We start from the raw sequence: 26,323 nt of genomic DNA, 5'->3' as shown, positions 1-26,323 counted from the left end.
GGTCAGCTGGTAGTGCGAAAATAAACAGAAGTCGTCAGCGGTGTCATACTGCACCTTAGCATTCATTTTAAATACGCAGCTTTGGCTATATAATTCACACTCTCCAGAAATGTATACAGAGCTACGTTTTCACAACGAGTGTATTAATAAACCATTAACTAACACTACTAGCTTAATAAACTAGCTTAATAAACTACTTTATTAATAGTAAGGTTGAAGTTAGGTTTAAGTTTTGGGTAGGATTAGGGATGCAGAATAAGATCATACTTTAAAACTACTTATGAACAGTTGATATCTTAATAATAGGCATGTAATAATATGGTAGTTATTAGCAATGTGTAACCAATAAAAGTAGTAATATTTTGAGAATAGATTATTTTAAACCCTACAATCATTTATTAACATTCTAGAACAACATCTTTCATCCTGAAATGGTTGTTTTAAAACGTAGTTGTCATATTTATATTTGTTATTTACTTAGGACTTGTTTTGCCACTGTTAATTAATTTCTCGTGTGTTTCTATAGAGCATTTTGAGGGATGTAAACAAAAACAACGGTCCCAAGGTATTTCCGGTTTTACATTTTTAATTTGTGTAGCTTTCGAGAATCCAAAAAGAGCCACATATTGATAATGTTATGATAGCTGTTTTAACATTAAGTTATGATTGAATTGCCTCTCGTTACAGTTTTGAAATAGTTTGATAACAAGCAGGAAATGTTCATGGGCCAATGACATGACCACATTGAGGTTGACTTATTATGTTCACCTGTGCCTTGTTTAGATTTTCAGTATCCTGTGCATTTACAGCCCTCAGTTGTTCATTGTCCATTCTTGTCCATTACTGGGGAGGTTAGGGGCTTAGGGGGAAGTTAGGATGACTCCAAGGGCCCATGCCAGTTTGGGGCCCCCAGAGTTACTATTACAACCTGCTCTTCAATTACGTCCGCTCCACCTCCCCCTCTTCTCTTTCGTCCGCAACACCATCCCCACCCCCCACCCGCTCTTCACTTTCATCTGCGACGACTGTATATATTTCATAAAAACCCTGTAAATAAAGCTTCTTTTAATGCTGCCACTACCGATACTTTCTGACTTTCAAGAACCAGTGAGCCACTGACCTAGATATGGACCTGCTGTGACCGAGGAGTAAAGACATCAATATAGGCCTCAGAAATGTCTTAAAATAAATGCCCAGCATAAATTGCTCAATATCCAACAGACTGCCTTCACTCCATCATGCTGTAAAACCTGTCATATATAGTATGATGCACCGACATCAGCACTGACCCTACTTTAACATCTCAAAGGACAGGTACAGTAAACAATTGCAATATATATTGTACACCACCTTGACTACTTCACAAAAGGACACACCCACATGTTGGTATTGGTGGCTTATGAGGATTCCTCATACACAATGCATGTCCTCATAAACCACCCCATGTTGTAATACCTAGGTCATACCAATGTCATCATACACATTTCTGTCCTTGTAAACCACACACACAGATTAACACACATTTGGCTAATGTTTAGCGAATGCTATACTGCAGCAAACAGATTTAACGGCTCTCCCCTAGGCGTCCACATTATAAACATCCTGCTGTGTCTGAACAGAGCCGTCTTTATACCCACCGGTGCTGCGCTGACTACAGCCAATTTATCTGCAAAGATTTATTAGATGTATTTTATAAGAACAAAAAAAAAGAGTAAAGTATGTTCGCAGAGACCCTGCTGCTCGGAGCCGCTGCTGATTGAGTTAAACCTGGCTTTCGCACTTGTTTTGACACAATATGATCATCCACCTGGACACTTGGTAGAAATGGAGCCAGACATGCTACTGAGACCCAGTATATACTATAATACACACGAAAATACTCCACAATAGAACTTTTTTTTTTGCACTTGAACCTGTTCTGCAATCACGGTACTACTAAATATGCTAACATTTGACTCACGTGAAGACCCTATAGTAATTTATAGTGAATGTTATAGTATGCTATGCTAGTATGCTATAGTAACCATGCTATAGTTAATTGTACTGTATTATATACATTTTAGGATTTACAACTCTTGTTAATGAATGCTACAGCATTTTGAAGTATAGTGAACTGATAATAAATAGTGTAATAAATACTGTCCTATACTTTAGTTTTTACTACAGTAATCTGTGGTGTATTGTATTATAATATACCCTAGTTGCAGAAAACTGCATTATTGGGTAATTTGTTTATGTTACTGTAATTGTGCTACTGTAGGATTATCACGGCATATTAAAGTAATTGACCAAAGTATAATCCAAAAAACGATTTATTTAACAGTTAACATCCTTATTTGCATGTTTTTTAAGACAGTGTCTCTGATTGGATGAGCTCGGCACTCAGTTTACGTAAAATACAAAGTGGCTACGGCCCTGTTCGCATCTGCAACTATTAATAAGATGCATTTTCATCCCTTTTGTCCACTTTTGACCACTTTCAGACACTTTTCTGATAAAGGAGGGTCAGTGCCCTATTGAAAAAAAAACAGCTTAGACCAGCCTAGGCTGATTGGCTGGTTTTAGCTAGTTGACCAGCCTGGTTTTTGAGGGGTTTTGGCCATTTCCAGGCTGGTTTCCAGCCATTTCCAGTCTGGTCTTAGCTGGTCAGGTTGGAAAATGACCAGCTAAAACCAGCTTGACCAGCCTAGCCAGGCTGGGAGCCCAGCCAAAACCAGCTATGTCCAGCTGGTCAAGCTGGTTTTAGCTGGATTTAGCTGGTCATTTTCCAGCCTGACCAGCTAGGACCAGGCTGGAAATGGCTGGAAATCAGCCTGGAAATGGCCAAAACCCCTCTAAAACCAGGCTGATCAACCAGCTAAAACCAGCCAACCAGCCTAGGCTGGTTTAAGCTGGATTTTTCAGCAGGGTGGGCAGGTCTTTTCAGATCTTTTAATGTAATACTGCAAAAAATAAATAATAATAATAATAATCATAATTTCCTCCATGTTTAAGAGAAGCTGTATATCGTAGTCAGGGCTTGACATTGGCTTTTTTGATCACCAGCCACTGTGGCTAGTAGTTTTCCAATGTTACTAGCCACTCTGCATTTTTACTTGCCACAATTTTGTTGTTGGGAAAATATATTTTATATGCATAAATCTGACATTGGCAAGCTAAAATTACTTAATTTAGATTTTGTGTCATGTCCACATGAGACCTAATTCATTTCACTTTTTTGGTGTGTTGTGTTTGACTTTGCTCAATGAACATGAGCAAATGGGTTATGGTTTCACAGTGTTGCATTGCAACTAGTTCTTACTTCCCATGACTAGGCCCACTCGGAATCTGCGCGCGCAGAATTCCGCAGATTTCCAGCCTATCATTAATTCTGTGTATTTACTTGAGTTAATGTGTGTAACTCTATATTTATTCAGTTTTTAAATTAATTACCGTAATATTATTGACTAATATGAAAATGTTCATCTGATTTATGTACAATACAGTTTGTACAGTAATAATTTCTGTCTTTAAGTAGAGATATGAGAGATTTGCTTTGTTTACCAAATAAAGTGAATCTAATTGGATGTGCATTTTAAACATTAAATAAAAGTTAAAAAGGTATTATTTTTTATTTAATATATTTAGATTTTGGCTATGATACTCCCCAAATAATTCCGCAGAAATGCGCAGATTATTACCAAAATTCTCCACAGAAAAAGCTAAAAGCCTCCGCAGATTACGTCTGGCCCTACCCATGCCATTTCAGGACTCAACATTAAGGATTTACCTAATTTTTTCTCCTGCCACACCAAAAATAAATAAACACATAACCATTTAAGTATTAGTAGACTATCTGCTAAATATCAGCGCATACTGCTCCTTCAACAGACATTTAACTGACTATAAGAAACTTTGCAAGTACATGTCAACTTACACTAACCCTAACCCCAACCTAACAGTCTACTTATAATCTAATGAGAATTAATTGGCACGTAGATGCAATGTAACCATAGACTGTAAAATATATGGACGTAGTATCCGTGATGTCACCTATAGGTTTCCGAAGAGCGCAAATGAAGCTACAAGTAGGCGCGGCCAACCGTCGACATTTTGTTTGCGCGTCATCGCACCCATGGCGGGATACCAAACAAGGGCAAAGAGGTGGAGAGTGAGCAGAGCTACAGACACCTGCTGGCATTTTGCTTGGACCTGGTTTAGACAGAGCTTACTTTGGGAGAAACGCTTAATACTTCATTACCTGCGACTCGTTTGTGTTCTGACCACATGTGCTTGGTTGTATACAATATCAATAAAGTGTTTAGACTTTTAAAAACACTGCTGTAATACAATGAGCCACTAAGCATTGTTCTTATGACGTTTTTCAACAGGGGGAAAACGCGAATTACATCGCACACAGCGGCCTCTCGCGGATTCGCGAAAACAAAAACAGCAAAAATACGTACGTATTCTGGTCCGGGACGTATTTCGCGGTCTCCAGAAACGTCCACGGGACTACGTTTTCAGAAGGAGCCTGGGTTGCAACATTCAATCCCACACAATACCTGCTGGTGCTTGGACTCGAACCTGCAACCTTTGGATCACAAGTGCATTAGGCAATACGAATTTATGAAAAAACTAACAAACATAAAACCTGAATTTCCGCTTTTGTACTGTAAAGCAAACTTGTCTTCCTATTCCGAATACCTATAAGTATTCAATCTTTTTAAATACTATATTTACTCTCAGCTATTTGACGATTATGAATCTGCAACACACTATAACCAGCATCAATCAAAATAGAGAACGACTTCACAGAATAATTGTGATAACAGTGATTTTGCGCACAAGACATTAAACCGGATGCAACACATCTAGTGGTTTTCATTTGTAATATGTATTTTTTCATCTCTCATGTGGTTTCTTCCTCAGGATCTCTCTCTCACACACACATGCACAACACACACACATTTCCATCTATGATTTGATTACCGAGACTCACAGAATTTCGATGAGTTCAGTGTTTATAGCGCTGCAGCTGGAGGTGATGGCTGTTTTTTCCCCACAATACCTCTGCCATAAAACAGTCAAAGTTCTCTGCGTCTCCCAGCGGTGCCACATTATTACAGCAAGACAGACTGTTGTGCAGAGCTGTTCTGTGGAGGCAGCACATTGTCTCACACACACATTTGTACAGCTATCTTTATGGGGACTTACCATAGCTTTTTATACTGTACATAATGTATAGTATCCCCCGACCCCTAAACCCAAATGTCACAGCAAACCATCTGAATTTTCATATTTCCAGAACGCATCATTCTGTGTCATTTATGAGCCATTTATCTCATGGAGATCCCCCCAAAAATGTCCCCACAAGGTCACAATTTGCTGGTATTGCTATACTTGTGGCGACATTTGGTTTCTGCAATGTTAGGATTACAAGGTACACACAAAAACATGTCCTGCAAATATACTTACACTCTCTCTACTCTTAGCAAGGCAACATGTAAGCCGACAAGGTCAAATCCAAATTCTTCCCCTTAAGGTTGATTTATACTTCTGCATCAAGCGTACATGTATGGTCCGGCACAGCCGCACCTCTCAAAAAATCTAACTACACGTCGCAAGCGTAGCGCAAGCTCTGTGATTGGTCAGCTTGGTACCGGTGACAAGCATGGGCGGTGCTGAGAGGAGTGAGTGTTTACAAGTGTCAGGTTCCGTGAAGGAGCTCCAGATGGAAACTGTTGTTTTGTGTTTACCTTTATGATTAATGTTGTTGCACTTCTGCCGGTTCCCGCCTCTGAATGAGCGAGTTTTAGCTACTTGTAGCATTCAGAAAAATACCCGCTAAGAAACTCAACACAGAGGAATATTAAAAACCTACTGCCAGCTAACGTTTCGGACAAGGTTATTATAGTTAACGAAAACAAATGTAAAAAAAACGAAAACTAGATTTAAAAATTTTTCTTGTTTGTTTCGTTAACTTAAAAATAAAAACGAGTTTTTTTTAAAAACTAGAATTGCCTGAAACTGTATTGTGTGCATACAAAACTAACTTAAACTAGTAAAAATAATAGCAAAAACCTCATTCGGTTTTGTCTTTGTAAATGTATTTAATACATAAGCCTTTTAGAAGTAAATTTATTTACTTTGCGATGCGAGTTTTACGCCTGGTGTTTGAGCCGTACGGCACATCAGAGTCTGCTCCTGCTGCCATTGGCCAGATCAAGCCGATCCTCCACCATTCAGTCCTCACTGTTGCTGCCACGACAAAAACAACAGCTGGACTTGACAGAAGAATGGTGACAGCATTAAATATGACCCGAGCAGACACTTAAAAGTATTAATTAACACATTTGTGTCCAATAGTGGGTTTTATTTACGTATTAGTGATCCTGATCGCAAACAAATCCTTCTTTTTAACCGGAGTGAACCGTGAACCGATTGAACAAGTTCACCAAATCAAACTGAATCATTTGAAAGGATTCGCATCTCCAGTAAGCACTTATCCATGCAGACTTACTTTTTAACATGGCTTATACCCCCCTCTGACTCGAAATTAACCAGTTTCCCGAGTTATGCAGTTATTAGAACAGTACACAGAGACTGGATTGTGACTGAAGCAAAGTTGAGCAACTGCAGCGCGGCTTAAATGAGAGGATCTGTCGTACGTTTATTTTCCAAAAGAATAACGTAATGAAATTTAAATAAGTGAATCATGCTTCAGAATTAAATTTTAGGAAACATTTCAGATCATGTTTTAACTGACTGAAATTATGATTGCTGACTACCTATTTTTGATATGTTGAGCCCTAACATGGGAGGATTGTCACGAAAGATCCAGTTTATGGAAAGGATCTGAACTTTCCATCACTACTGTGTATCTAACCCCAGAAGCAACCTTGCACATATATTGAACGGTATTAGGGCTGCTACCTTGTGGGCTGTTGTATTTGAATTTGAGGATGGGCAGATGGTAGTGTTCATGTGTCCTCTGAAAACAGGTTTCAAAAATATAGCATTGGTTGAGTTATTATACAATATTCTGATGATTTTGTATCTTGCACCTAACAAATATTCTAAAATATATCAAATTAATAAAACGAAACTAAAACTAAGCAATTTCAAAATATATAAACTAATAGAAACTAGTAAATCTACCTCTAAAAACTAATTAAGACTAACTGAATCTGAAAACAAATTCTAAAAGACTTAAAACTAATGAAAAATCCAAAACTATTAAAACCTTGGTTTTGGAAGTGTTATTGCAGAACAGCACTAACAGCATGGAGAACTATAAATGCACGACCACGCGCAGGGGCGGACTTAGTAATTTGGGGGCCCTAGGCAATTAAAGGAACCTTTATCTTCCTAATAAAATATATAAAGCAATAAATTCACAAATTAAAAACAAGTTCACAAACTATGTACAGCAGAGGTGTCCAAACTTTGTCCTGGAGGGCCGATGTCCTGCAGATTTTAGCTCCAACTTGATTCTAAAAGCCTAGTAAGAGCTTGATTAGCTAGCCCAGTTGTGTCTGATTGGGGTTGGAACTAAACTTTGCAAGACACCCACCCTTGAGGACCGAGTTTAGGCCCCCCAATGAAATAGTAATAATAATTAAAAAGCTGCGCTTCGTTGTTTGTCAAATTTCTACATTTATTTCCCCGAAAGTTCTCAAAATTCTCACTCTTGCACACTCTACCTGCCTCTACTCTGCTTGCTGGCAGACTGGTGTCACTAAAATCTCTATGATGGTGAACAACAGCAAGACAATAATAGACGGTCAACTTAAATTATTAAATTTTAAGCAAAGGACAAGCAGATTGGTTTGACTGTACCAGGGAAATACCTCACGCTCGCGGTGCTGAAACATTGAAATGCAGAGGAACGATCTGCTCTCAATGCTGCAGGTCTGAGAGACGGCTGTGTGGCACTGTGCCACCTTTGAGTGCTCTGAGGCAGGTGAGAGACTAACGGCATCAGCCGCAGCTTGTTGCTAAGAGTAACGTTAGGAACACGGACATATGACAGTCTCGAAAAATTTCCAGTGACAACTAAAAACATTCGCTAGTCACTTTTTTGGAAATTTGGCGCTAGGGCGGTCTGAAAAGTCACTAAGTTGGCAACACTGGCTGGCAGTGTATTGATTGAAGCGCTCACACCTCATGCATGTGCAGCATGTGCAGTACGGAAGGAACTTTCCATTATTTATGGGAGGCCTTGGTTTTGAAAAGAAGTAATAATGTTAAAATCTTAACAGTTATAGACAGATTTTACAACATATGATAGAAAACGTACAAAATAGCTATATAATTTTAATACAGGCTTCTTGGTTTTGGTCGGGGGCCCCTAATTCCCTGGGGCCCTAAGCGCCTGCTTACCTTGCTTATTGGTTAAGTCCGCCTCTGACTACGTGCAAGGTGGCCACCGTGGATCACGCCAATCACTCGACACAGAAGTATAAATCAGCCCGTCCACTGACTCGGATTCAAAATCTTTATTGAATAAACTGCCAATTATTTTAATAAACATAAAATGTGCCTAACAGGTGACCAAGCCTAGAGAGACCCTGGCGCAATCCCTATATTACCCCTAAGCCCTTCCACTTAGATCCCAATTCCATTTTGCTTGATAGTGTAGGGCCGTACATGCATTTCATTAGCTGAGATGATGTGATTATATCAACCTACTGAGGAACTAATAACTGTCACATGATGAATCGAAGCTCATCACAATCATATTTTCCTCTAGCGCAGTAAGTCAATACTAATATACAGGATTCAGTGTCTTTTGCACAACTACTAAACACCATCACAATGTAATGGATATTATAATAACAAAATTAGATGTTACATAAAACCTTATTGCTCATAATTGATCAAATGAAATAATCTAAAATATCTATCCAGTCATTAGAGATTTATTTTAAAAGCATCTTTCCAACCTCAAACTTTAAACGCCAGTGCGTGTGTAAACATGATATATTTCTTTGTTTGAATAAAGACTGAAATGCAACATCAAGATATTAATGCCTTTTAAAACATAACAGCTGTATGAATAACTTAATGAAGTCTCTGTAGTGCTACAGGTGAATGAGTTCAGTGTGTTCGTCATAATTGCAAAATGAGCATGTCATTAATCAGCGAAGGAGAAACTCTGTTCCAGAAAGACCTTTCTTTATGAACGTTTTATTCATGAATGAAATCCAGAGGGAACTAAAAAAATAGCTATATGGTTCAATTAAATTGTCGTCAAAGTTCAACAAGTACGAAACATAAGTGAAACACAGCATTTTACATATTTGAAGATTTATTTATGTGTGTGTTACTTTAGTTCAACATGAAATCAGGAAATGAGCTTCCCTTCTAATTAAATCCTACGGCGATAAATATTTTAATTAATATAAATTCATTATACACTAAATAAAATGTCTACTATGCATTCAATATTGTATCAACCTACTTGTATCAACTTAACTTCATCTTATATTACAATCTGTATGTTGATATTGTGCATTTAAACCAACCCAGGCTCATTCTGAAAACGTACCCCTATATACATTTCTGGAGAGCGCCAAATAGGTCCCTGGAGGTATGTTTTTTTTTTGGTTTTTATTTTCACGAATCCATCAGAGGCTATTGTGTATGATTTTTGAGATCTTAAATTTCTCTCACGAGTGCGATTCGTGCCTGCTGTTCTCACGTTAATCCACCAGAGGCCGCTGTCGACTGACTGATCGACTGACTCACACTCTTCCTTCCCTGAACCCAACAATAGTGCTTTCAAAAGCAGAAAGTGCGTACCAAATTGCACTATTCTACACCATTTTGTAGTTTAAATAGTGTAAGGAGTGCATTCACACTGAAAACTTTACAAATAATAAGTGCACTTTAATTACCCCGATGATGCACTTATTCAACCGGTAAAATGAAGTGTGGAATGATGGACACTTTACGCACTCAACGACTGCAGTTTTGCTCACGTAGTAGAAGGGGACGCCATCCAAAAAAGAAAAGCCCTTGCCTAATTTTTACCACGTTTTCAGATTTTACTACATTCTCACCCTGTTATTTACTTGCTTATTTCAATTTTTGGCTTCTGTTTTTGTTTTACCTGCTTTCTGGAACCGTTCTTCGTCGTACCCGAACTCCGTCGTCATGGTCAACTCTTCTGTGTCTCAAGTCCGCCGACGTACATGGCTAGCTACTGGACAAACTGGTAACAGTGGGAAAGCTGTCCATATGGAAGTAAGAGGTCAGCTGGTAGCGCAAAAAGGAACGGTGTCATACCGCCTTGTATCGTTCGTTTTAAAGATGAAATGCAGGTATTTGTAGCTCTGGCTACATATTTCACGATCTCCAGAAATGTATATAGGGGTACGTTTTCAGAATGAGCCTATGTTGATTTTAACATTGAAACTTTCAGAAAAAGAAGCCATTTAAATATTTGGTAACGGTCTTTGCTCATCGAAGTCCGAAATTTTCATATGCGATTTTTTAGTATTTGTAAACACGTAAACAAACCTTGCACACTGAGTCCGATGCATATGAATGAATCCATTATGATAAAACGAAAAACATTTCAGAGTCAGTTTAGGCAGTGATACGTTGTTCTCCTCTCTTCTCCAAAGTAGAAAAAGAAAGAGCAATAGGCTACATGTTGTGATTCAAGAGTTCCCACTTAGCTGATGATTGATTATAAAGCTTGTTTGGCATGCTGTCCCAGGAGAGAGCCCTGAGCTCATAAGATCCTCAAGCCCGGGGCTCCCTCACGTTTGCAAGGCGAGAGGGGAGTTTGAGCTTAGGTAGATCTGGAGAACTCCCCTGCTGTAGTAGCTAATAAACAGATAGTGATTGCAATTAAGAGATAACTACTTACTAGGAGCATGTCTATGGTGCCGGATTAGTCAATTAACTTAACTTGCATGTTTTTGGATGGTGGGAGGAAACCAGGGAACCCCGGGGAAACCCACGTGAGCACGGGGAGAATGTGTAAACTCCGCACAGAAACGTCGGCTGGCTTGGTAAGGGACTAAAACCAGTGACGTTCTTGCTGTGAGGCAACAGTGCTAACCACTGGGCCAACGTGCCACCCATCTAGGAAAGGAGGAGGAGTAGGGGTGGAAGGGGGGATTCTTCAAAACGATGATGGCTGTTATATGGAACTCAGGGTATTTATAGTGGCTTAGGAATCGTCTGATTGGTGAATCAGAATTGAATAACGCAGGGCCGGCTGCAGGCAATCATAAGCACGTGCTTCTCTTGACATTAGTTTATAAATAAACTCAACCCAGGCTCATTCTGAAAATGTAGTCCCGTGGACGTATCTGGCGACTGCGAATTATGTAGCCGGAGGTACGTATGGCGGCATTTCATTTTTTAAGCGAACGCTGCAGGGCGGCATGATGCTGTTCCTTTTAGTGCTTACCAGCTGACCTCTTACCTTCGTGTGGAGGGCTTTACCACCGCCACCAGTTCCAACATGGTAAAAAAATATCAGACGAGGGCTTTTCTTTTTCTGGACGGCTTTTGTAAATTGTGGGTTGGGTTTAGGAAAGTAAGCGGGAGGGTCAGTTGGTAAAATTGGTTGGGTTCGGGGAAGGAAGAGGGTGGGTCGGCCGGCTGATTGGCCGGTCGCCCAGTCAATCATTCAGCCAGTCGGACGGACAGACGATCGTTCAACAGCGGCCTCTGGTGGGTTTACACAAGAACAGCGGGGCGCGAACGGCACTCGCGAGAGACATTTGAGAAGCAAATTTATTTTGCAGTCTCCAGAAACGTCCATGGGACTACGTTTTCAGAATGAGCCTGGGTTGAATAAACTTCACTTATCCAATACTGCATAGAGAGTGAGGAGAGTTTAACTCATTATCAACGAGCTGCGATGGATTATCCTGAAATGCAAAGTTTAGTTCAGGAAATCAGTGCAATTTTAATTTATTGCTTGTGATACACATTCACGTACGCAAACAAATCCTGAACAGAGACTAGCAGTACCTATAGACATAATAGATGGCAGCCGCGTCGACGTGTTGAAGTAATGGAATGAAAGCAGACAATGCTTTCTTTTATAAAGTCTATAGGCAGTACGTCAAATGTATGGAGACACACACACAGAGGTGCGCCAGTCACTGAATCCAGTCATGGGTGCTCCACTGTCTGCCACAGTCTTATAATATGCACTGTGTTTGTCATATAGTTATCTATAGCTCAAATGGCGGCATTCTGTATTTCACTTTTCGCTTGTACGGTGGCTCTGAATTGTCAAAACACCGTTCAAAATGGCGTTTTCAGATGCAAAAAGCGAAGAAAAAAAAAGTCGAAGCCGGTTAATTATTTTTTTAATGATGGACGAACGTTTCAGAGGTAGTGTGTCAATACAATTGACACAATGTGCGGTTGAATTTAATTTTTATTGTGTGAAAATTACAGACAAACGTTTTGGATTTAGTGTGCGATAACCTTAACACTCTTAAAGCACTCTTAACACTCTTAAAGCTTAACGCTTCTTAAAGCAACCATTCCCACCATCAATTACTGGCTTATTAGTAATTAATAGCATTAATAGCACACTGTTTAATAGCATTCCTAATCCAACCCAATACCTAAACCCAACTACAACTTCCCGAACTATTGATTAGCAGCTAATTAGCAGTATTTGGGCTGAACGTCTCAGTTAACGGTTTGTTTATAACATGAATCGTGCGTTAAAATAAAGTGTGAGCGACTATTTGACTACGAACACCTATGAATAGTAATGAGTTGAGAGGTTGGTGAAACTGCAGGCAGGACCCGGTTTCGAATAAGCACATTAGTTACGTAAAATGCCACAAGCTCAACCCTCTGCCGTTTTATTTGTTTTGGCAATTAGGGCTGATAGGTCCGCCGAGGCCTCAGGAAAGCAGAGACTTTCTTTAATTGCTTCATTAAAACCTGCTGATTCCAAACCGACCTTGTCAAACCGAAAAATACATCCGAAGCTGCAGATTAGGGAGAAATACTGTATATGCAAATGACATTTTGATGATTTAATAAGAGATTGCGAATAGCAATGAGAAATATGCGCATGTTGGCTAATTAGACAGCGGATATACATGTTTACTTCACGGCTTGCTCTAGCAAACTTTCTAAAAATATAGTTTTTTACCACTTTAATCTTACAATTCTGTTTTTTTCCACTCTCAAAATTCTGAGTTTGTCAACTTTGTCTTGCAATTTAAGTATTAGTTATAATATGTACACTAAAAATGCTGGGTTCCACATGCTGTCCCAAAACAAGCAACTTAATTTTTTACAAATTGAAGTGAACATAAAACAATTAAGTTGTCCCCCCAAAAAAACTCTAAAATTGTGTTGCTTCATTCAATCATTCATTTTCCTTCAGCTTAGTTCCTTATGTATCAGGGGTCGCCACAGCGGAATGAACCGCCATCTATTCCAGCATATGTTTTTTAAGCAGTGGATGCCCTTCCAGCCGCAACCCAGTTCTCACATTCACACACACACTACAGCCAATTTAGTTTACCCAATTCGCATGTCTTTGGACTTGTGGGGGTAACCGGAGCACTCGGAGGAAACCCACGCCAACACGGGGATAACATGCAAACTCCACACAGAAATGGGACCTGGGCCAGCTGGGACTCAAACCGGTGACCTTCTTGCTGTGAGGTGACAGTGCTAACCACTGAGATTCAGCTCACTCTAAATAAATACCTTGAAGAAGTTTCAACATTTCTGGAGGTGGCAAATTACGTAGCCAGAGGAACGTGTGGATGTCTTTCGTCTTTAAAACAAAGGCTACGACGTGGTGCGACGCCATTTCTTTTTCCTTTTCATAGTGGCTCGTCGCGTACGTCAGGGGGCTTGAAATGCAGAGCGAATTCGACTATGATGACAAGGTTTGAGTCCAGCGAAGAACGATTCCAGAAAGCAGGTAAAACAAAAACAAAAGGAAAAATATTAAATAAATAAGTAAATAACAGGGTGAGAATGTGGTAAAATCTGAAAACGTGGTAAAAATCAGGCTGCCGCGAGGGCTCTTCTTTTTCTGGATTGCTTTTGAAAACACTGTCGGTTGGGTTTAGGGAAGTGGGTGAGCAGTTCAATCGGTGCTTTTTTTTAAAAACACTTTCTGGTGGGTTTAGGGAAGGGGGTGGGTGGGGTTATTGGTCAGTCGGTCGGTCAGTCAGTCGACAGCATGGATTTACATGAGAACAGTAGACACGAATGGCACTCACGAGAGAAATTTAAATAAAAAAAGAAAAGCTTACCATAGCATAATAATAATAATAATAATACATTCATTCATTCATTTTTCCTGGTTTGTCCCTGATTATCAGGGCTATGAACCACCAACTACTCTGGCATATGTTTTACGCAAGGGATGCTCTTTCAGGTGCAACCCGGTACTGTGAAAATAATAATAATAAAATCTGAATTGTGACCTAAAAGGTGAAACAAGTTTCCCTAGAAAAGTCTTAAATCACAGAGTGACTTAGCTATCTCCGAGTCACACGAGGTCAGAAAACTGCAGAGTCTCCAGATACAGATGATGAGCTGGTCTGATGTGCTGTAATGTGTTATTTAGCTGCAGAGGCTCGCTGTGACCATTTCCATCTGCTCCAGGTCATAAGCACTTCTGATCGGGCCCACTCTAGCCCAACCCGGACACTTTGAGCTCAGGCCAAAAGCTCTCAGAGGCTCTTCATGGCCATAATGACGTCTCATCACCACCAGGCGATAAAAGCCATTCATCGGACATCCGGAGGAGCCATGATTCACTCCCTCCAACTCACACACTGCGATCTGCTCAGATTCTATTACCTGAAGTGTTCGGGCTCTGAGGACTGAACTCTCTTAACTAGACATGACACAACACGTAATAAAAACAGTGGAGTTCAAAGCGAAGGAACTTGTAGTCATTGTTCAAAATGCGATTAAAATTGAACAAAAGCAATGACTTTAGCACACAAAAAAGATTACAACTAAAATCTTTGAAGGTTACAGCATCAAGATATGACTATGGAGTGTAGAGGCCGTCGTTTTGATTGACATCTGCACATCTGAAGCCACATGACGTCACTAGTCTCTCACAAGACATAACTAGACCATACCTGCCAACACTCCCGTTTTTCATAGGAGTCTCCCATACTTCAGACCCATCTCCCGCCACCCTCCCATTTTGTTATTTCTCCTGGAAAACTCCAATAATTTTCTGTAATACCCCCGGGTCGCAGACTTTGGTATAGTATCCGATTGCAGCGGCCGCCCGAAATCTGGTGCGTAGTTACTTTTCCGGTTTTCAGCTGTGTTATTTAGACACCTCACCCCCAACACCAAGCCACACACACCCCCTCATCCCCCCTGAACCCCAAGTCTCCCGGATTTTCAGAAACAAATGTTGGCAGGTATGAACTAGACTTTTGCACATGCTATTACCAGTCTCTCACAGGACATTACTAGTCTCTCACAGGACATAAGAACATCTTGATCTATGCTTTGCCAATTCACATTTGATTGCTAACCATAACTTTGTCAAGAAGGATTTTGCAGGGATTTTCAATAAGGTTTACATCAGGACTCCGGGTTGCCAATTTATTCTTGCAATGTTTTCAGCTTCAAGGAAGTGTTTTATGGGTTTTGCTGTCTGAAAGTTGGCACTGTCCTGCACTTTTAGAGCACAACTTGAAGTTGTCAACCCTTAATGATTGTTTAAGGGAATTTTAGAAGTATAAACATTATAAATTGTCTTATGTAACCTGACAGTTGTAGTTTTTATCAAATATTATCGCTCAGGTGCAGGTTATTCTTCATGATGCGTTTAGTTTAGTGTTTAGAAAAAACATTTAGTCTTATTTTATAGAAGAAATTTTCATTATAGGTGGATTAATACATTAGGGTTGGAAAAGCCATGCAACACCACCAAAATAAAAGCATTGCTTAGGATTGCTTTAAATATCTGAGCCGATTATATACTGACAATCAAAAGAAGACATGAAAATGTGAAACTAGAATTAACAGTAAAGACAAAACTGGACAGATAGGTACACTGTAAAAAATGTGTGATCAATTAGTCATGACAACATATGTTTTTAGTTCATTGTAACTTATTAAACTAAGTTAATCATGTTCTAACTTAATTTTATAATTTATGCAAGCTGTGTTATGTCAGTTTAACATAATATAAGTTCAATGGACTCATAAAGTTAATTTGATTCGGCTTAAAAATTTAAGGCAACCAGGATTTCTCACAGTGATGTTTTTATAAGAATTAAAATCAACTTTATATTAGGATTGAATTCAGGAACTTTCACAAAAGCATGCAGCAGAATGATAAAACTAAACTAAACTCCTAAATACTCAAAAGAAGAGATGACAAAGCACGTCCCAAGGGGCCATTTGCCTTAGCTTCTCTGCTCACCCATTCTGTGCCCCCCTGTACCCCCTTCCTCTTCTGTGCCATTGGGCACCAGGTCCCTGAAAGTTGACTCGGAGTGACCAAAGTTCATATTTTACCATATTCACTTCATCTTTAGAATGGATGATCTCAATCTTTACTTGTTTGATATCCTTTCAAATGTCTCTCTGAAACCGATTCACAGTAGTCGCCCACATGATGAGAAAGACTGAAAATTCAGGAGAACTCTGTTCCAAAGATCCTGAACAAATTGAATAATTACTTCGGAATCAAATTACACATGTAGCTATATTCAAATTGCGGTTAAACTGAAATTAATTGAGTTAGCTTTACAGAAGTGTGAATACAAGTTATATTTCCATGCCTGTGGATTGCATCATTTGGCCTGAAGGTCCCTAAAATAGTAAAAGAAACGTGAAGACTACATCTCATACCCTACTCACAAATGCATGAGGTGTGAAAAACCTGAAACCAGCAACACTGAAAGGTTAATAAAATTAATTGTTTTAGACATGACAACTTCTGTTTGGAATCAAACATGTTCAGACGTGTGACTTCTGCTTCATTGTGCTTCCATAAACATAACAGTATAATCTACATTGTAAATATACTGGAAGTAAGTTGTGTGTTGAGGGGTGTGTGAGAAGATGCTATCGATTAATTCAGTTCAGTATCAGTCATTAAAAACAGTGGCATCATTTATCTAAATTCATTTACACTCTTGTTCTCATCCAGCAGTGTCAGTGCAGTCAAATGACTGAATATTTAGTGTCTTTTAAACCCCATCTAAGGAAGCCAAAGGCAAGGAATCAATGAAAAAAGGAAAGAAAAGAAAAAGGACAAAACTTTGACTCAGTTGGGGGGCCAGTTCTCCTCTGGCCAAATGAACAAACACAGTGTGATTTATGATTCCAGGCTGCATGACAAGTTTCAGATAAACTGTGAACAGACTAGCCAAGATGAGCAAGCAGGAATCAGGCCACGTCAGGGATGAATCCATCAGATGTTCACCATTTGTCAACAGGCAGAGAAAAGTATTTTCTGTTGAAAGCAAACCGTCATTGTCTACTTCGACCTTAGACGTTTATCAATTTCATTCATTTGAGTTAGATAAGGTAAACGAGTTTGGCGTTGCTGTGCTGAAATTGCATCCCGAGCCCTCTGAGCTTAAAGGCTCGGACCTCCCATTCCTGGAGGAGACACGAGGCTTGACTTGAGCTCCTATTTCAAACCCCATGCCTTGAAGGTATTTTGCCAACGCAGGCTCATTCTGAGAACGTAGTTCCGTTGACGTTTCTGGAGACCACGAAATACGTCCCGGGAGGTACGTATTTTTGCAGTTTTTGTTTTCGCAAATCCGCGAGAGGCCGCTGTGCGCGCTTTTTTCCACGCCGTTCTCGCGTAAACCCGCCAGAAGCCGCTGTTGAACGACCTTCCGCCTGTCTGCCTGGATGACAGAATGATTGACCGTGCGACCGGCCAATCGGCTGACCCACCCTCCTCCGTCCCTAAACCCAACCAACGACGATTCACAAAAGCCGTCCAGAAAAAGAAAAGCCTTCGTCTGATTTTTACCATGTTTTCGGATTTTGACTACATTCTCACCCTGTGATGAACTTGTTCGCTTTATTTTGTGGATTTTGTTTTTGTTTTCTTACCTGATTTCTGGAACCGCTCTTCCCCGGACTGGAACCCGGTCGTCATGGTCAGCCCCTCTCTGCGCCTCGAGTCCGCCAAAGTACACGAAGAGCTAACCAGACAAACTGGTTGCGGTGGGAAAGCCCTCCACACCACCCTGCAGCGTTCGCTCAAAAAAATGAAATGCAGTCGTACGTACCCCCGGCTATGTATTTCGCAGTCTCCAGAAACGTCCATGGGACTACGTTCTCAGAATGAGCCTGGGTTGTATTTTGCAATTCGATTTTTTAAAAGAAAAGGGGGTAGATGAGGAGTTGGAGTGATGCCAGAACAAAAAAGTTGTGAACTTATGTTTGGAACTTCAATTGGATTGATCCAAGAATGACTTGCCAAACTCTACACAAGAAACTGAGTCTCTGACCATTTTCTAAAAATAAATAAATTGAATACTTAATTTAAATATCATTTAATTGACAACAACACTTTTTATGTAGGGGCGTCACGGTGGCGCAGCGGGTAGCACAATTGCCTCACAGCAAGAAAGTTGCTGGTTCAAGCTTTGGCTGGGTCAGTTGGCATTTCTGTGTGGAGCTTGCATGATCACGTGAGTTTCCTCAGGGTGCTCCAAAGACATGCGGTACAGGTGAGTTGGGTAGGCTAAATTGCCCCTAGAGTATGTGTGTGAATGAGTGTGTATGGATGTTTCCCTGTGATGGGTTGCAGCTGCGTAAAACATATGCTGGATAGGCTTGCGGTTCATTCCGCCGTGGTGACCCCAGATTAATAAAAGGACTAAGCCGGAAAGAAAATGACTTAATGACTTTTTTGTATTTCTTTACACCTGACACTTTCTTATAAATAATCAACAGTGGGTCAAAGAAGTATTTAGTCAGCCACCAGTTAAAAAGACGAGGTCTTTAATTTTCATCATAGGTATGCCTCAACTATGAGAGACAACGTTTAAAAAATCCAGGAAATCCCATTGTAGGATTTTTAAAGAATTTATTTGCAAATGATGGCGGAAAATAAGTATTTGGTCAGCAACAAAAGTATATCTCAATACTTTGTTATATACCGTTTGTTGGCAATGATAAAAGTCAAACTTTTCTGTAAGTCTTCTCGAGGTTTTCACACACTGTTGCTGGTATTATTTCTCCATGCAGATCTCCTCTAGAACAGTGATGTTTTGTCGTCCTGGTTCCTTTTTGCAGAAAAACAACCCCAAAGAATGATGTTTCCACCTCCATGCTTCACAGTAGGTATGGTGTTCTTTGAATGCAACTCAGCATTCTTTCTCCTCCAAACATGACAAGTTGGTTTTTACCAAAACTTCTGGATCATCCAAATGCTCTCTAGCAAACTACAGATGGCTTAAGCGGAGGGACACGTCTGGCACTGCAGGATTTAAGACCGCAGTGTGTTATTTATGGTAGCCTTTGTTACTTTGGTCCTAGCACTCTGCAGGTCATTCACTAGATCCCCCGTGTGGTTCTAGGATTTTTGCTCACTGTTCTTGTGATCATTTTGACCCCCGGGGTGAGATCTTGCGTGAAGTCCCAGATCGAGGGAGATTATCAGTGGTCTTGTATGTCTTCCATTTTCTAATAACTGCTCCCACAGTTGATTTCTTCACACCAAGCTGTTTACCTATTGCAGATTCAGTCTTCTCAGCCTGGTGCAGGTCTACAATTTTGTTTCTGGTGTCCTTTGACAGCTCTTTGGTCTTGGCCATAGTGCAGTTTGACTGTTTGAGGTTGTGGACAGGTGTTTGTTATACTGATAATGTGAGTGGACTTGACAAACCCCCTAAAGAACACACTCTCTCCTCTCCGCATGCACCAGACACTTTCTTATAAGAACAAATTTTAGTATGCTAAAGGTAGGTGGCCTTGACAAACCAACTGTAGGTGAGATACTCTTTTCCTCTCCATTTGCACCAAGCACCTTCTTATTATCATCCTATACTTTTTGGAAATAGCGCAATTCTAAGTGTGGTCCACGCAGGTGAGTGGACTTGACAAACCACCTAGAGGACACACCCTCTCCTCTTCGCATGCACCAGACACTTTCTTATAAGAACAAATTTTAGTGTGCTTTATGCAGGTGAGTGGGCTTGACAAACCACCTGTAGGTGAGATACTCTTTTCGTCTCCATTTGCACCAGACACTCTCTTTTAAGCACCCTATACTTCTTGGAAAAATAGCACAATTCTGATTGGGATCTACATATGTGAGTGGGTTTGACAAACCACCTGTAGGTGAGATATTCTTTTCCTCTCCATTTGCAAAAGGCACCTTCTTATTATAATCCTATACTTCTCGGAAATTCTTCTTGCAATTCTGAGTGTGCTCCACACAGGTGAGTGGGCTTGATAAACCACCTACAGGTGAGATACTCTTTTACTCTCCGTTTGCAAAAGGCACCTTCTTATTATAATCCTAAACCTCTTGTAAACAGTGCAATTCTGAGTGTGCTCCACATAGGTGAGTGGGCTTGATAAACCACCTGCAGGTGAGATACTCTTTTCATCTCCATTTGCACCAGACACCCTCTTTTAAGCACCCTATACTTCTTGGAAAAATAGCGCAATTCTGATTGGGATCTACATATGCGAGTGGGCTTGACAAACCACCTGTAGGTGAGATACCCTTTTCCTCTCCATTTGCAAAAGGCACCTTCTTGTCATAATCCTAAACTTCTTGGAAAGTGTGCTGCTTGCTGAGTGTGCTCCACGCAGGTGAGTGGGCTTGATAAACCACCTGCAGGCGAGATACTCTTTTTGTCTCCATTTACACCAGACACCCTCTTTTAAGCACCCTATACTTCTTGGAAATATAGTGCAATTCTGATTGTGATCTACATATGTGAGTGGGCTTGACAAACCACCTGTAGGTGAGATACACTTTTACTCTCCATTTGCAAAGGGCACCTTCTTATTATAATCCTAATCCTCTTGTAAACAGTGCAATTCTGAGTGTGCTCCACGCAGGTGAGTGGGCTTGATAAACCACCTGCAGGTAAGATACTCTTTTCGTCTCCATTTGCACCAGACACCTTCTTATAAGCACCCTATATGTCTTGGAAATATAAAGCAGTTCTAAATGTGCTCCACACAGGTGAGTCTATCCATATGCTGAGAGAGAGAGAGAGAGAGAGAGAGAGAGAGAGAATACCCCAACTTCTTAAAAAACCATAGCATTTATATTTCTATTCTGTTACTTTCGAAGGATTTAAAGTCCTTCTTTTATCCTCATTTGTAAGTCTCATTGGATAAAAGCATACACTTAAATTACTAAACATAAATGTTTATTACCATATTCACCCAATCCATTGTCCGATTCAACAGTCTAGGAATAAGTGTGGGCAAGACCAAAAACATGGCCACTAATGGTCGGTTTATACAAACCGTACAGGTCCAAGAATTCATATATCTGTGATCACTTGTGCAGGAGAAGACATCCGTCAGGCATCCGTCAGTGATGTCTCTGCTCAAACAAGACATGACTAAGCTTGAAGTCTTCAAAATGCACTTCCTGAGAGAGCTTCTGGTTGTCTTTCTTTCTGACATTTGGACAAGGTCTGACTGCCAACCTCCAGCCTACAGAATGAACACCAGCCGGCTGTTACACAAGCTCCTTTGGCGCAAACAGGCTGTTCACTGGAGAGCTCAGAGAATGAATGGCCATCAATATGAAATAAAAAACTAACGATACCACTGATCTTTCAAAGTAGAAGCATTTTTAAAATGACAAATGTAATCCAGCAACACTAACCGCAGAGGAATAGTTGAGAGGATGAGCTAAGACAATAAAGAAGAAGTAAGGGACTGGTAAACTTTTAACTTGGATGAATTCTGTCTTGCTAAAAACTTGTCTGCAGGTAACTTTAGCATTACAAAATATACCCTTTAGTCAAAAATTTGTGTCGCCAATGGTTTAAACATTGATGAAATAATGAAAGAATGAAACATTCACAGAGTTTGTGATGAAGTTGAGGTTGTTTCTTCATGCTAAATAGATTTGAGGATTGAAATTAAGTTGGTCTTTTATTTTAGAGATTAAATGAAGGCAGGTCATTTTCGACCCAAAGGGCGAACAGTGTGTACAGAATTCAGGAGGGTTAGGGGGTTATTAGGAGTCCCCCTCTAAAAGTTTTTTCTAGGAACCCAAAAAGTCTGCAACTAGCACAGACAACAAGCTGCATGTTTACTTTATCTTTTCAAATAGCATGACGCTACTTGCTTTCAAACAGCAAATCTGTCTTTCTGAATTGAATAAACCTCAGCACTGTAAGGGTCCATCTATTAGTCCTATGATGGAACTAACAGTATGGGTGAAGGTTAAATGCGTGTGAGCCTTTTTAGCACGTGAAAAGAAATATTTTTATTTGTTAGAATTTATTTTAATTCGTTTCCAACTCTGAATTTAATCTGACTCCAATTCATAATGATTTAAATGTAGATTCATCTAATTCAAGCTGATCACCTTATAGCAGGGGTCACCAATCTCTGTCCTGGAGGGCCAGTGTCCCTGCAGGATTTAGCTCCAGCTTGCCTCAACACACCTGTCTGGATGTTTCAATTATACCTAGTGAAGCTGCGGTCACACTTGATTTTTCCTCCCATAGACTTCCATTCATACGCAGGCGAATGCGTCAGACCGGAAACGCAGGGTCATGCGTCAAGTTTCGCATGTTGCTGCGGTGCAAAGTTCAAGCTTGGTGAACTCTGACCTGCGAAATCGCATCACTTGACTGCATGAGACCAATAGAGGATCAAAACATGACCTCTCTAGACTGAATTTTAAAACATGGAGCAATCGCTCGTTTAATCCCGCCCCTTTTCGCAGTGCCGCACGACAGAATTTCGCACACACAAAGCCCGGTGTGACCGTAGCTTAAGACCTTGATTAGCTTGTTCAGGTGTGTTTGATTTGGGTTGGAGCTCAAATCTGCAGGACACCGGCCCTCCAGGAACAAGTTTGGTGACCCCTGCCTTATAGGTTGTGATTAGGTCTAATTTAGATTGATTAACCTAATAAATCCTTATTTTCAGTTAATGGTTCATCGTTTACCCAAAGTCCCTTAGAGCCAGTATGCTGGCCAGTTACATCTGCTCACGGACACATCCTGGCCAGTTCTGGTTCTTAGATAGAGTATATAACTGTAAACTAATTTCCTTTAAGTAACAATAGCTAGTAACCCATGCTTGCTCATACTTAAAGAAAGTTTGATTTAGCCACTAGATTATATCATACTAAGTCAGAAATCAACAGGTCTCTAATGCTGTGCCTATGCTCCATCCATTCAGCCTGAATGTATGACTAATCCTGGTTGTAGGCTGCGGAAACATCCGCCTAAACAATCTACTAAATTTAAACGATTTCAGGAGATATTAGAGTTAAACAAGAATTTTACATTCATTTGTCAGGCAAAGATATTCCATTCCAATTCACTTTAAACAAAATAAGCCGATTCAGATTGCACAACATCAATTACTCAAAGATACGTTCAAGAGTTAGAGATTAATACCTGACCATGTGGAAATACATTGTAGCATCCTGATGCAGAGTTTAGAGACTTATACACTGCAACGGGGCATCCTGGCTACAGAATCCCACAGACACTTCTGCACCTTTCGCGTGAATACTCAAATCATCATAAATTCAAGACAATAAAGCTTCACTGAGACTCTTGCCTGGTCATGTGTTGATGTGAAGACCATTTTCCCTGGAGTGGAGCATCTGGCAAAGATCTTATCAAAGTCAAAACCCAAATTAACTGATATAAGGGAGATTGTAAAATTTTACAGTGAAATTAGAACCACTTTACCAATCACACAGAGACATTTAAAATGATACCAAACATGAATATAAAGCCACGAGATATTAAAAACTTCTGTGTGGAGCTGTTCTGGTGGAGAAGGTAAAGTCCAGGGTAAATAGGGGGGCTCAGGATGCATGAGCGAGACAACCTGAACAACTGGTTACCTAGCTGGTCTTCTTCTCAGATTCGAAAGTTTATTGTTTTAGTGCCTGACCATTCTCGTGGTCTCTGAGTTCCAAAACAGTTCCCAGGGTTTAATATTATGGAGAGATATAGCCATGGTTACAGCACAAGAAATGGAAATGAAATGCAAGACTTTGCAACCGTCTTCCCAGTATTCCCAAGGCCGCACATTACAGAATACAGGTAAGAAAGCCAGTTATATGTTCGGCATATTTGTTTAACCCCCCATCTTAGTCTGAAATAACACTGTGGGCCATTGATTATTGGTACAGATGGCCTTGTGAGTTAACAGCTGGCAGAAAAAAAACCCCTGAACCCCAGACACCAAATACACACTGATTACAGGTAGCTGCAAACAGCCAAACCTAAATACACACTCTGTACTGTACGGTGAAAGCAGCCTGCAGCTTGTATTATCTCCAGCCAATACATCATACCTATTTCCTGTTCGCAGTGGGAACATGTCACAGCTGTGCCAGGAAAGAGATGACAGGCCCAGAGTTTCATTCAAAGAGGATCTGAACCAGCTCAGAAAAAAAAAGATGCAAGGTATTTCAGTGTCAAGAGACACACACTTCAACACACCCCCATTTCTTCCGTCTTGCGTGCAGCGTTTGTTCTTCCTCGCAGCTGAGCTCCCAGCTCTCCAATTGTTCAGGTTGACTGCAGTGCAGACCATGCCTGGTGCTGTCATATGTTAAGCCAAAAGGACGCACACTCACAGCAGACACACAATATTACACTTTAGATTGAAACACAGACACATCCTCGGATCGACTCTCACACGTGGGTAAGGCGTCACATGTGAGAACGCCAGACGGATTAATCCTCAAGGTCATGGAAAATATGATTGTGATGGGCTGTGATTCTGCGGAAAAGTGGATATCTGTGTAACACGGTAATGAATGGATGACTGCACCGGGCTCTCTCAGTGCACGGACCTATTTAATTCAGCCTGTAAACACAGGATTAAATGTTAATAAATCAGTTAATTGAAAATACAAAAGAAGAATACAGGAAAACGGGGCAGTACTGATTAAAAGTGAAAGGTTAGCAATGACATCTTATAGGCAATTTCTGAGAATTTATCGACATAGGCTCATTCTGAAAACGTAGCCCTATAAACGTTTCTGGAGATCGCGAATTATGTAGCCAGAAGTACATGTGGCTGCAAATCATCTTTAAAACTTAAGGTACGTGGTGGTATACCTCCGTATGGACGGCTTTCCCGCTGTTACCAGTTTGTCCAGTAGCTCGCCATGTATGTCGGCGGACTTGAGACACAGAGAGGACCACGACAACGGAGTTCGAGTCTGGCGAAGAACGGTTCCAGAATGCGGGTAAGACATAAACAGAATCCAAAAAATAAAATAAACAAGTAAACGACAGGGTGTGAATGTGGTAAAATCTGAAAACGTGGTAAAAATCAGGGGCTTTTCTTTGTCTGGATTGCATTTCAAAACTGTCGGGTTTAGGAAAGTGGGTGAACGGGTCAATCGGTGCGTTTGAAAACACTATTGGTTGGGTTTAAGGAAGGAGCAGAGTGGATCAGTTGATCGGTCAGTCAGTCAGTCAGTCAGTCAAACAATCGGTCAGTCAGTCGACAGCGGCCTCTGGTGGATTAACGTGAGAACAGCAGGTGCGGATGGCACTTGCGAGAGAAATTTGAGATCTCTAAAATCATACACTGCGACCTCTGGTGGATTTGCGAAAACAAAAACTGCAAACAAAACATAGCTCCTGGAACATATTTGGCGCTGTCCAGAAATGTATATAGTGGTACGTTTTCAGAATGAGCCTAGGTTGGAATTTATTGCAATTTGAAAGAGACAGCATGACTTGAAATTAGGGCTATATTTTTGTACACACTAAAGAGCTTCATTTAAGACCTAATGTTGCAATGTTCATTAATAAAAACCAGAGGCCGCTGTTGACTGACTTACTGATTTACCAACCACCAATCCCCCCAGCCACCCCCTGCCCTAAACCCAACCGATAGTATTATAAAAAACACAGATTGAGCAGCACCCACCCACATTCCTAAACCCAACCTACAGTGTTTTTAAAAGCAATCCAGACAAAGAAAAGCCCTTACGGCAACCTGATTTTTACCACATTTTCAGATTTTACCACATTCTCACTCTGTTATTTACTTGTTTGTTTTATTTTTTGTCTTATCTGCTTTCTGGAATTGTTCTTCGTAGGACACTCGAACCTCGTAATCACCGTCAACTCTGCTCTGTGGCTCAAATCCTCCAACGTATGCTACGAGTCACTGG

Source organism: Danio aesculapii, chromosome 3 (genome assembly GCF_903798145.1).
Source record: "Danio aesculapii chromosome 3, fDanAes4.1, whole genome shotgun sequence".
Classification (NCBI taxonomy): domain Eukaryota; kingdom Metazoa; phylum Chordata; class Actinopteri; order Cypriniformes; family Danionidae; genus Danio; species Danio aesculapii.
Note: the sequence above shows the minus strand (reverse complement) of the source record.